The sequence below is a fragment of the Aegilops tauschii genome, chromosome 6 (assembly GCF_002575655.3).
Source record: "Aegilops tauschii subsp. strangulata cultivar AL8/78 chromosome 6, Aet v6.0, whole genome shotgun sequence".
In the NCBI taxonomy this organism is placed as follows: domain Eukaryota; kingdom Viridiplantae; phylum Streptophyta; class Magnoliopsida; order Poales; family Poaceae; genus Aegilops; species Aegilops tauschii.
The window spans coordinates 419,302,777-419,317,134 of NC_053040.3; positions in this window are offsets into that span (position 1 = coordinate 419,302,777).

The following is a 14,358-nucleotide window of genomic DNA, read 5'->3' on the forward strand; positions in this document are numbered from 1 at the left end:
TTTAATGTTGATGACAATGTACTTATAGAGGACTAATACGTTTGCTAAGTAATTTTATACGTGTTAGTCGCATGGATATATCGTGTTGTGGATCATAGACCCCCCCCCCCCCCCCCCAAAACTGCCAATATCTCAAAGACGTGTGCGATAACAAAGTGAAGCATAGCTTTACTCTTTTCATCTCTGAGTTATAGGGGTCCTACACTACTAAGCGAGGGTCAGAGGGGTTTGAAAATGACAAGCTCAGGTCACAATCATCACTACATGCATATTTTCCCAAAAGCCTAAACGCACTCCCATTGCAAAATACCACAGCCATATGTACTTCCACCTAGCGAGTTTGTCCAGGGTTTTCCGAGCGATGGTCGGACTATGTGGCTAATTGGCTCCAGGCAACATAACCTCAAAATCATAGCCGGAAAGCCCAAAAGTTCCAGGCTACATCCGCACATTGCCTCTCTAGGTGGCGGATTATCCAGGGAAAAGTTGTCGGAGTGTCCGGGCCACTATTCTTCTCCGTCTTTGGTTGCTGACTTAAACAAAGTTCAGTGATCAGACTGTCCAAATGTGTAATTCCCGTACTAAAATGACTAGTTTCTCTCCCACCTATATATACGCCTTCCGGTGAGCAGCAGACCTGAAGACTGTGCTTCTGGTGAGCAACGGGCGGGACGCGTGGACCCAGATCTCGTTGCGCGTCAGCGTGGAATTGTTCTTTTTTCCTGCTATAAAGCACGAGCTAGAGTTGGGTCCGGCCCGGGTGGGACGAGCCCACTAGAGAAAAGAGGCTGGGAGGTGATACCGCAAATGCTAGAAATCGCCTGTTGCGAGATGAAACAGTGTCTCGCCTGAAAGTGGAAGTCTATTTCGGAAACCTTCCATCCAGTTCTGGAAAGGCTCCGACAGTTTTTTTCCTTTTTCTGTGCATTAATTTGTTGATTATTACTCCCTCCATAAACTAATATAAGAGTGTTTAGAACACTACTTTAGTGATCTAAACGCTCTTATATTATTTTATAGAGGGAGTATTATTTTTATTTGTTTCTTTTTTTTCAAATACTATTGTTTTTTTAATACAAGTTGAAGATTTTTCGTATACACGCCAACATTTTTAGATACATGTTGATTTTTACAAATACACGTTGATCATTTTATTTGAATACATATTGAACAAATGCACATGAAACATTATTTATATACAGGTTGCGCATTTTTCATATATATATATATATATTGAACATTTTCTAAATAGACATTGAACATTTTTCTTTGAATACATGTTAAACATTTTGTCATATGCACATTGAACATGTTCAAAATAGACGGGGAACATTTCCTAACACACATTTGAAAGTTCAATCACGCCGCCCTTAATCATATTTTAATATTGATGATAATGTACTTATAGAGGACTAATACATTTGCTAAGTAATTTTATACGTGTTAGTCCCATGTATACATCGTGTCATGGATCATAGACCCCCAAAAGTGCTAATGACTCAAAGACGTATGCGATAACAAAGTAAGCATAGCTTTACTCTTTTCATTTCTGAGTTATAGGGGTTCTACACTACTAAGCGGGGGCCAGAGGGGTTTGAAAATGACAAGCATAGGTCACAATCATCACTACATGCATATTTTCCCAAAAGCCCAAAAGCCTAAACACACTCCTGTTGCAAAATACCAAAGCCATATGTACTTCCACCTAGCGAGTTTATCTGGGCAGTTTTTTGTCAAACTGTCCGGCTAACTCTTATCACACAAAAAAAGCCAAAGAAAACCTAGCAGGATTGTCCAGGGTTATTCATGCGATAGTCGGACTATCTTGCTAATTCGCTCCGGGTAACATAACCTCAGAATCGTAGTCGGGAAGTCTACCAGAAGGTCCAAGCTACGTCCGGACATTGCCTCTCTAGGTGGGCAGATTATTCGGTCAAAAGTTGTCGGACTGTCCGGGCCACTCTTCTTCTCCGCGTGTGGCTGCTGACTTAAGCAAAGTTTGGTGGCCGGACTATCCGACTGTGTATTCCCATACTAAAACGACTAGCTTCTCCCCCTCGCCCAATATATACCCCTTCACCACCTGCTAGGGAGATTGACCAACACATGTACATTTACTAGATCTAAGAAAGGCACCCTCTCATATCCCGACATCAAATCAAAGATTTCTAGATAGATTAACCCGAACATAGATCCATTCCCCCCTCTCTCTTTTGACCAAAGTAATTCGTGATTTGAGTTGGTTTTGAGCTTTTCCCCTTTGCTCTTGCTACTCTTGGAAATTGAAGACTCCTAGGTGGTAGGTGTTCTTCGGTGAGAAATCAACTAGTGTTTTACCCCTAAAACGACTTGCGAGTATTTGAAGGTCACCTCAAGGTCTACCACTAGTGATTGGGAATCGCCTTGGTGGTGATATATTAAGAAGAATATTGTGACCCTTTGTGGTGTTGGTGTGCCTCTGTAAAAATACTCATCCCTTCAACGGTGATCCTCCAAGGAAGTGAACATCAGAACACATCATCGTCTTAGGTGTCTTCGGTTACCCTAAACCTTAACTCCTTGTGGTTTATTTTGGTCATTTGACCTTGCAAGCATCACATAGATTGTTTATCTCACCATAATTGCTAGTACTAAATTAAAATTTGTAGTTGTCCCTATCCACCCCCTCTAGCTACATCTTGATATTTTTAGTAGTATACATCTTTCATAAATGACATGGACACATTTTAAGTGTTTAATGTCATAATATTTCTCTGAATGATACGAAACATTTTTCCAAATTTACGCAAACAGGATTTTACATTATATAAACATTTTTTAAAGCGAGGTCATTTTGGGAATGATATAATTTTTTTTTCAAATTACATGAACAACGTTTTACATTATATGAGCATTTTTAACCTGCGGCAATTTTTTTTGAAACATACCTAAAGAAATATTAAGAAATGAATATATTACAATATTTTGAAATGTAAACACAAATTTAAAAATAAAAAGGAAAAACATGAACGAAATATAAAATTGTCTACAAAATGAACAAAATTTTTATACCATGTTTGCGTAGTAAAAAAATGTTTATTGCTATTAAATAAATGTAAGACGAGCATTTGGAAAATGTTACCATGCATGCAAAAAAGTGTTCGAAACATATTTTTTTAAATATACATCACATATTCGATAATGTCCAGTGTGTATCAGAAAAATATTTCATGTGTGTTCTAAAAATGTTCATTGTGTACTGAGAAAAGGTAAACATGCGTTGAAAAGAAGATAACCAATAAACACTGACAAAGAAGCAAAAAAGAAAAGCAAAGAAAATAGAAAAAAAACATAGTATAGCAAAGAAAGAAAGAGAAAAGAAAAAAAACCATTGAGAAAATAAATAAAATCAAAGTAAAATAAAGATAGAAAATGTGAAAAACAAAGTAAACCAGAGCGAGCGAACCTAATGTGACAACCATGAGCGGCAGCGAGCAACCGTGCTAAATGGGCCGGTCCGCTGGTCATTGCCCATAGGCAATTTTAATTAGGAACTGGTATGGGCGACACATAGTTGTCGCGCCTGGTGGTACGGTATGTCCTGATATCCATCAATCCATGGGCCCCGAGGATTGTGACAACGGGATAAAAAAAGATTTTGCCATTTCTGAAAAGAAAAGGTTTTGTCAGTGATGTGTAGTGGCTTTGTTCAGAGTAGAGGGCACAAATATTGGAAGAAAAGTTCCACTCTTCTTCTTAAAAAAAAGAAAAAAAAAGTCTATGTTTGAACTATGATTTGAATTCCTTTCTCATTTCCACAGGAAAACAGTCTGAACTAAATTACCCCCAAAATGTCCCCGTTTTCACCACCAAAAATAGCCTGAATTCCCCACTTACAAAAAGCGTATAGAACTGAGTAGTTGCGCTGTCACGTGTGTACGGTAAAGCCCGCCTACAGCTTCTGATTTGGTGACCCAGCACGTTGACCCCTGTTACCACCGGGGACGACGGGCGGGCGGCCAGTTCCCCCAAGGCCCTCAAGCTAAAAAAGAGCGAGATTTGCTAGATCATCCGCCAACAGCGACCGGATGGATGCCTTTGGATGCTCTCACTCCCACGCGCAACGTACTACGAGTACGACCTCTAGCTAGGCCCTAGACTCCGACCGACCCTCCGTTCGTTCGGGCTGGGCGCGCAGGAGGGAGGAGGAGCAGGCGGGACGTATCGGACCCCGAGGCGGGCGGGCGGATCGAGGAGGTAGGCAGGCAGACGTGGACAGGTGGGAGGCCGAATCCCCAGGCGGGAGCGGCTGGATAGAATGATGCATGCATGCATGCGCGCGCCGCGCCGCACAGTGCCGCCGGTCCGCCATGCCGGAACTGCTCGTCAAATCCCGCGGATAAGGCTAGCCATAGTGAAAGTAACTTAGCCGGTAACATAGCGCACTTCGATTTTTTTACTTATGTGTCATATAGTTAATGAGAAGTGATAACATAATATGTTACTGTAATATAGTGCTTTCCAAAACAATACCGAAAAAGGCTTTCGCCCCGCTTTGTATATAAATCACCAATCAACAAGCATCCAGTACAAACACACGCCACGCCACCGCAACACACACACATCCATGGCACGATACAAGGCGCTGAGCGCGGCAACACCATCCCTAGTACTACCACCATGCAGAGGTGAAGCTACATATGACGAACCATGTGCTCCAAGGCTGCGCTTTCAGGAAGGGTACGGCATCGGAGCGCCACCACCACCCAATCCAAGGATTAGAGTTTCCCCTGGAGCCGCCTGACGGGTAATGAGAGCCGCGATGACGCCTTCAAGAAGGGAACGATCTTTGCCATCGCCGGTCCGTCCGAAGATAGAACAGGTTTTCACCTCGGCCAACACTCACCGGCACCGAACGCCACACCCCGGCAACCACGCCGCCCACACGGTCATGGTGACCGGGCAACACCAAGGCACGGGCTCTGCCCACGAGCACCGCGCTATCTCCACTAGGGCCGCCGCCCCAGCATCCACTAGTAGAAAACAAGGCTTTGGTCCAGGCCTGGCCAGCCCATTAGTCCCGGTTCAGTCATGAACCGGGACCCATGGGGGCATAGGTCCCGGTTCGCGAGCCCAAGGGGCCGGCCGGGCCTCGTGGGGCATTGGTCCCGGTTTCAGACCCGAACCGGACCAATGGGCCTCGCTCCTGGCCCACAATCATTGGTCCCGGTTCTTGGCTGGAACCGGGACCAAAGGGGGCTTTTAGTCTCGGTTCCAGCCACGAACCGGGACCGATGAGGTGCCTATATATACCCCCTCGCCCGCGAACAGAGCACTCCACTGCTCAGTTTTTTCTGGCCGGCGAGGGGAGAGCTTTGTGGTGCTTTAGCTCACCTCCTATGCACATGAGGTGTTCGATGAAATGTCCGAGCCATACTACTTAAGCTTTCTCCTCTCCAAGCTCGACCTCCAAGCTCCATATTCCTCAAGATTTGTCTAGGTTTACCGGTCCGTCATGTCCCGTCCCCGGCTTCACCGCCGTCGATCGCCCGCGCCGATCTCGTCGCCGGCACCACCGTGGTGAGCCTCTTATTCTTATCTTCTTTCTAAAAGAAAAAAATTCTTACTTGTATGATTTAGATAGATACTTGTATAATTTTCTTACTTTTATTATTGTTTGTTATTATATAGTGCACGCAGATGAACCGGCAATGGATGTACGGTAACAGACGCACCTCCGAGTACATTGAGGGCATGCATAATTTTCTCGCAGTGGCTGAGGCAAACAAACAGAATGGTTTTATGTGTTGTCCATGCCCTAGCTATGGGAATACGAAGTCTTGCTCTAACTCGAAAACCCTTCACACCCACCAAGCACGGAGAAAGAGGGGTTATGATGGAAGACAGCGAAGAAGAAGAGGATGATGACAACCATGTGCCCCCTGAATACGGTGATGCTGCAACGGGGGAAGCTGAAGATCAAGAGGAACTAGACGATGTGCCCGATGATGATCTCCACCGGGTCATTGTTGATGCAAAGAGACAGTGCGAAAGTGAAAAGGAGAAGCTGAAGTTCGATCGCATGTTAGAGGATCACAAAAAAGGGTTGTACCCCAATTGCGAAGATGGCAACACAAAGCTCGGTACCGTACAGGAATTGCTGCAGTGGAAGGATAACGAATTGCCCGACAAGTACGTACGCAACAAAGAAGGTTGTATGCCCTCTAGGATTGGAGGTGCAGAAGATACATGCATGCCCTAATGACTGCATCCTCTACCACGGTGCGTACGAGGATTTGAACGCATGCCCGGTATGCGGTGCATTGCGGTATAAGATCAGATGAGATGACCCTGGTGATGTTGACGACGAGTGCCCCAGGAAGAGGGTTCCTGCCAAGGTGATGTGGTATGCTCCTATAATACCACAGTTGAAACGTCTGTTCAGAAACAAAGAGCATGCCAAGTTGATGCGATGGCACAAAGAGGACCGTAAGAAAGACGAGAAGTTGAGAGCACCCGCTGACGGATCGCAGTGGAGATAAATCGAGAGAAAGTACTGGGAGGAGTTTGTAGGTGACGCAAGGAACGTATGGTTTGGTTTAAGCGCGGATGGCATTAATCCTTTTGGGGAGCAGAGCAGCAATCACAGCACCTGGCCCGTGACTCTATGTATCTATAACCTTCCTTCTTGGCTGTGCATGAAGCGGAAGTTCATTATGATGCCAGTTCTCATCCAAGGCCCTAAGCAACCCGGCAACGACATTGATGTGTACCTAAGGTCATTAGTTGAAGAACTTTTACAGTTGTGTAATGGAAACGGTGTATGTGTGTGGGATGAGCACAAATAGGAGGAATTTGACCTGCACGTGTTGTTGTTTGTAACCATCAATGATTGGCCTGCTCTCAGTAACCTTTTAGGACAGACAAACAAGGGATATCACGCATGCACGCACTGTTTAGTTAACACCGAAAGTATATACCTGGACAAATGCAGGAAGAATGTGTACCTGGGGCATCGTCGATTTCTTCCGACCAACCATCAATGTCGAAAGAAAGGCAAGCATTTCAAAGGCGAGGCAGATCACTGAAAGAAGCCCGCCATCCGTACCGCTGATCACATACTTGCTATGGTCAATGATTTACAAGTAATCTTTGGAAAGGGTCCCGGCGGACTATCTGTTCCGAATGATGCTGAGGGACGTGCACCCATGTGGAAGAAGAAATCTATATTTTGGGACCTACCCTACTGGAAAGACCTAGAGGCCCGCTCTTCAATCGACATGATGCACGTGACGAAGAACCTCTAAGTGAACCTGCTAGGCTTCTTGGACGTGTATGGGAAGACAAAAGATACACCGGAGGCACGGGAGGACCTGCAACGTTTGCACAAAAAAGACGGCATACCTCCAAAGCAGTATGAAGGTCCTGCCAGCTACACTCTTATCAAAGAAGAGAAGAAATCTTCTTTGAATGCCTGCTCAGTATGAAGATCCCGTCTGGCTTCTCGTCGAATATAAAGGGAATAATAAATATGGCAGAGAAAAAGTTCCAGAACCTAAAGTCTCATGACTGCCATGTGATTATGACGCAACTGCTTCCGGTTGCATTGAGGGGGCTTCTACCGGAAAAAGTTCTATTAGCCATTGTGAAGCTATGTGCATTCCTCAATGCAATCTCTCAGAAGGTGATCGATCCAGAAATCCTACAAAGGTTAAGGAGTGATGTGGCGCAATGTCTTGTCAATTTTGAGCTGGTGTTCCCACCATCCTTCTTCAATATCATGACACACGTCCTAGTTCATCTAGTCGACGAGATTGTCATTCTGGGCCCTTTGAGAGGTTCATGGGAGTCCTAAAAAAATATGTCCGTAACCGCGCTAGACCAGAAGGAAGCATCTCCATGGGCCATCAAACAGAGGATGTCATTGGGTTTTGTGTTGACTTCATTCCTGACCTTAAGAAGATTGGTCTCCCTCAATCGCGGTATGAGGGGTGATTGACTGGAAAAGGCACACTAGGAGGGGACTCAATAATATGTAGGGACGGGCATTCTTGGTCTCAAGCACACTACACAGTTCTATAGAACTCTACCTTGGTGACCGCGTATGTCGATGAACACAAGAACATTCTGCGCTTCAAACACCCGGAGCAGTGTGACGACTGGATTACATGTGAACACATCAGGACTTTCGGCAGTTGGTTGGAAACACGTCTCAGAGGTGACAACACTGTTTCTGATGAGCTATACTCGTTGGCCAGGGGACCATCTTCGACTGTATTGACTTACAAAGGATACGAGATAAATGGGAATACATTTTACACGATCACCCAAGATCAAAAGAGCACCAACCAAAACAGCGGTGTCCGCTTTGATGCAACAACCAAGAGGGGAAAGAACACATATTATGGTTACATACACTGGTACGCGTCGGTCCTAAACAAACAATTTTTAATCCCTTTCTGCGACGGCATTTGGAACCGTCGCCAAGTGAGTGTGGGCGATAGGGGGGTCCTTCACACACGACCCAGAAACCGTCAGGGATAGGGCCCCTACAGTACTCCTACTCGTTTTTGCTCGCATTGCCATCGCAGTCAGTATTCTGTGGTGCTACGTTTATGATGCGCGGCCCATCACAAATGGTTCACTATTATAGAATGTGTATGATGCGCGGCCCATCACAAACGGTTCACCGTTAAGAAGATTAGCTAATCGTCGTACGAGTGTCGGACAGGATTACGAAATGTGGGACCGTCGCAACATTGTCGTACACGACAACTGTCGCACACGCTATTCTGTGGTGCAACATTTACGATGCATACTTCATCAGAAATAGTTCATGGTTGCGAATCGTGTACGATAAGGCAACTAACACAAATGTTTAGTTTGCCCGCACCGTTTGTGATATTGTCTGACATCGCACACGCTTTGCAAACGACAACTGTGTGCATGCTTGCACACGTTTCCTCTCTGTGAACCGTCTCGGATTATGGTGCATATCACAAACGTTTGTGTTTTACCAACCGTGTGTGCCGTAACAACCTGGAGAGCGTAATTTCACCATAATTTAATTGCTGTTTTTCCAAATTGTACCTGATTTGGATTTGAATTTGAATGTATGCTACAGCTTTATTCATATCCATCAGGTTCAAACAACCAATGCATTATTCGATTCATAGGTACATATGTTCAAGAATTACATAAGAACTAAATAAAGAATGATGAACCACAGTTGTATACTTGTACTATTAAAGACGGTAAAGAAAGAGGCGAAATATATTCTGGTTGCTGAACAAGGTGAAGCGGAATGCCCATATTGTGCCCTCCTCCATGCAGAAGGCACACACGACTCTAGTCCAACCCCTTGTGATGGCCGACCGCCCATCCTCCACGGTCTTCATGAAAACATCCAGATAATCATCGTGTTCTGGTAGAAATACTTTAACCTTTGCATGCCCACCAATCATGTAGTTTGAGAGATAATCTTGAGTAAACTGCTTTGGCAACCACTGCAAAGGAAAAAGATCCAGACGTTGTCATCTAACACAACTCATTATGGGCAGTAAAAAGAAGGTTGCAGAGTTCTTACTTACCATCCTGCAGTTCGCTGTTGTCTTAGATAAAGTGTAAACAAATAGTTTAATTGCCATCTTTGGACCCATTTTACTAACAATCTTTATCAGCTTCCTCACTTGATGCTGGTTCATCGATATCTCATTGCCCCATACGCAGAAAGGGTCGAAACACGGATCTTTACCAATGACATATGTACCTAAAAGCACCAAGTTAATATTAGAAGCTAAACAACAATTGCACAATGATGTAGTACAACACTCATTTATAATATGTCTATATACATCCGTATGTGGTAGTCCATTTGAAATCTCTAAAAAGACAAATATTTAGGAACGGAGGGAGTATCTTATAACATCCAATATACTCACATATTAGATGAATAACATCTTATATTATGGGCCGGAAGGAGTTTAGTTCATTCTTACAAATTATTGGCTGATTAGCTACTGCTGTATCCATGGGTTACAGTTAGTTTGAGCTAGTTCAGGCTCAAATAGCCCTAAAGTATATCTAAACATGAGGGCTAGTTTGAGCTAGTTGCATCTATAACCCACCCAAAAAACTATCCAACCCAAGAGGTGCTAATTGGAGCTAGTTCTCCTAGTGCATTTATTGTCAATCTAACCTTGCCATTCAGACAACTCTTTGGATGGAGTTAGTTCAGGGTTAGTAATGAGCTAGAAACTAACTCTAACCTCTAGCTAAGTTGAGTATCCAAACAGGGTTGTGTTGTTGCTGTTGCTACTGCTGCTCTTCTACGTATATCTAGACATCATTAGAACATTAATGTAACACTCTTCCTTGTTGCTATGTAGCCTAGGATTGCATATTTAGACATTAAGTACAGTGCATGTTGCTATGTAGCCTCAGATATATTACATATGGCCCTAGTTAACCTAACGAAAAAATGGGTTGCAGATATATTCAGTTAAAAGTCCGATTCACCTATTAGTCCCTTATCAGCCGCCGGCCTATATGGTACCAGCTACCGATATCCTGAACAGTGAGCAGATATAAGCCACGGGATGAAACTAACCTCGATGGAAAACAACAGTCGTTCCCAAAATTGTCCTGTGTAGGTACATCGAGAAGCATGTTAAGCACAACAGGCTAAACATCAACCAAAATTATACATGGCAGACAAAATAATCTCCAAAACATAGCTTCAGTGTGCAGGTTTAAGCACGCTAGTAAAGCAAAACAAGTGGAAAGGTGTGCTAACTGCAACATGCCTAACATTTAACAACAAGCAAACATAGTCATTCAAATTGGTATTGTGCCGGTCTAAGTACACTGGTTATGGCTAAATAAAAATGAAAAGGCGTGTTAACTACAAGATGAAGCAACCAGATGTAGTCATTCATAGTGGTATTGTTGAAACTGGTACTGATGAAATTGAACTGCACAGTTCATACTTGCACATATAGAACATCACGTTGTGAATAACTGGAATAAACTAGGCATACTACGAACAACCAAAGATAGCATTTGAAACTGAACATATGCTAACTACAAACAACCGAACAATCAAAATACTTTAAAAGAGGCATATGCTAGCTATAACAGGCTTAACATCAAGCAAATATATGCATTCCTATCGGTATGTTTAAAACTGGATTGATGAAATGTACTGCACAGTAAATAATTGCACATATAGAGCATCACATTGTGAACAACTGAAATAAACAAGGCATACTGCAAACAACCAGTTATAGCAATTAAAATTGGACATATTCTCACTACACTACAAAAGGGACTCGACAAAACAAATCATGGGTTTCCCCCTGTGAAGAGGCACGGCAAAACAAATCATGGGTTTCCTCACTTGTCACAGATGGGCTCGTTCCCGTGGGAAGAGCACGGACCCTGGATGCACTCCATGTTGTCGCAGATGGGCTCCTTCCCCTTGGAAGAGCACGGCTGTAGGGTGCCCTCCCTGATGTCGCAGACGGGCGCTTTCCCCTTGGAAGAGCAGATGGGCTCTTTCCCCTTGGAAGAGCCAGAGAGGGTGCCCTCCTCGTGGCCGCCGTCGATGAGGTCTGACTTGGAAGCTGTGGATCCCAAGCCAGCGTCGCAGAACGTGTCCTTCAGAAATGACAAAAGGGGCTCGAGGCGATGTAGAATGGCAAATTGTTGACAGCGAGCCAGAGGAGATCAGCGGTGGGGCCATGGATGAGATCAACAGCGGTTGAACCCGAGGGGTTGGGGGTGGGCCACTTAACCTGTGACACAGCCCGCCTCCAGCCGTCGCTGTCGATGACCTTGATGTCGTAGCCGGCGGCCGAGACATGCCCACATACTCTAGCCTGCTGCTTGAGTGCCTACCGCCAGTAATGGTCGTCAGCTTCCTCAGCGACGTCGGGCGAAGAGACCGCTATACACCTCTTTTGGGCCAGTCGCTCCTCGAGCTCCACGGGAAGCGTAGCCGGGCTTAGGGTGCGACGCTCTGGAGTGGGGGATGGGGATCTGTGGGAAAGGGGGCGTTTGGTAGGCGTCATCTAAGAAACTCAGGGCGGCCTGGGTATGGAGATCGGTGGGTAAGCTGCACGGGCAAACCGGCAGATGTTGACAATGGAGGCCTTGCGGCGGCGGGGACCTTGCTAGGGTTTTGAGCGAGGGAGGGTGTGTGTGTGTGCGCGCGCACGCCCGAGGAGGTTTTGGTGTGTGTGTGGAGGGGGGCGCGAGGTGTTTGAGGAAATGACGCGGGTACTGAAAATTTTACTACGCGGGATTCAAATGCCGGGTTATTGAAAATTTTGATGATAGTGCATCGCACACGGTCCGGAGATAACAATTGTGTGTTACGAAATAGAAAAAACCCTCGAGGCGGGTAGATATTTTCTAGGGATGCAGGCGGGATTGGGAACAAGAAACATCGCGCACGGTCCGGAGATAACAACCGTGTGTTATGAAATAGAAAAACCCTCGAGGCGGGTAGATATTTTCTAGGGATGCAGGCGGGATTGGGAACAAGAAACATCACACACGGTCCGAAGAGAACAACCGTGTGTTATGAAACAGAAAAACCCTCGAGGCGGGCAGATATTTTTGAGAGGGGGAGCCTCGTGGAGCCCAATGTACTGTGCGGATGTGTGCGTGACAGGTGCACCGGCATGGCGCGCGTTTAGTTTGAGTGAACCGTGTCTGTTCGTCATCTGACTTGTCTAATGTTTATAAATTTGGCGAAAAATGACGCGGGAGAGGGTCAGAACACGAACACACTTGCATGTGGACCAAATTTATGTATCAAAAGGGTGGTTTGATTTTCAAATACCAAATGCAACTTCGATGTGGCACCTCTCTCGCAAAGCGCACGGTATTGCTTGCCCCCACCCCCCTCGTGTCGGCACGAAGGGAATCCTAAGCTATGAATGCATGCCCCCTCCCCCCAATCGAGGTTCACCTAGCAAAGTGCGAAGTAGCTAGCAGCCCCCCTCCCTCGTGTCGGCACGAAGGGAATCCTAAGCTATGAATGCATGCCCCCCCAACCGAGGTTCACCCTAGCAAAGTGCGAAGTAGCTAGCAGCCCCCTCCCTCGTGTCGACACGAAGGGAATCCTAAGCTATGAATGCATGCCCCCCAACCGAGGTTCACCCTAGCAAAGTGCGAAGTAGCTAGCAGCCCCCTCCCTCGTGTCGGCACGAAGGGAATCCTAAGCTATGAATGCATGCCCCCCAACCGAGGTTCACCTAGCAAAGTGCGAATTAGCTAGCAGCCCCCCTCCCTCGTGTCGGCACGAAGGGATTCCTAAGCTATGAATGCATGCCCCCCAACCGAGGTTCACCTAGCAAAGTGCGAAGTAGCTAGCAGCCCCCCTCCCTCGTGTCGGCACGAAGGGAATCCTAAGCTATGAATGCATGCCCTCCCCCCAACCGAGGTTCACCCTAGCAAAGTGCGAAGTAGCTAGCAGCCACCCCTCCCTCGTGTCGGCACGAAGGGAATCCTAAGCTATGAATGCATGCCCCCCCAACCGAGGTTCACCTAGCAAAGTGCGAAGTAGCTAGCAGCCCCCCTCGTGTCGGCACGAAGGGAATCCTAAGCTATGAATGCATGCCCCCTCCCCCCAACCGAGGTTCACCTAGCAAAGTGCGAAGTAGCTAGCAGCCCCCCACCTCCCTCGTGTCGCCACGAAGGGAATCCTAAGCTATGAATGCATGCCCCCCAATTGAGGTTCACCTAGCAAAGTGCGAAGTAGCAACCCCCCCTACACACACACACTTTCAGTCGGCGGGCCAGAGAGGCATATATCTCACCAAGATGGATCGTAAAACGGACCAAGAATAATCCACCTTGGTCGTACAACCTCTCTCTTGTTGTTGGTCAAAGTGATGGCCGTCCATGCGACCCCGGAGATGGGCTAGCTCGCCAATAATCACGCAAGTAGCTAGTCCCCGAACACAACCACTGCATGCATGTGGCCCAAACATATGTCTGGAGAGGTGTGCTTTTGAGTAACAATGGAACAACTTTGATGTGGCACCGTGATTTAGAACTAGAAATCCCCACATTGAGTGAGGGTTAGGTTGACGATGCATATGTATGTTACACCACACTTCAAGCCAACAACGGGGATTCATGCATGTATGTGTGCATAGTATATGCGCTCAAACTTAACTAGGTCTGAATCTCACCATGACCTATACTACGATAACACGAACCAAATGAAGAATCCGCCATGGTAACCTATCTTGTTGTTGGTCAAGGTGATCATGGATGTCCACGCGGGCCCATGAATATATAGGCTTGTCATTGATAACCACGCGAGGGAGTGTATCGTTCGAAGGCAACCACTACATGCATATGTAT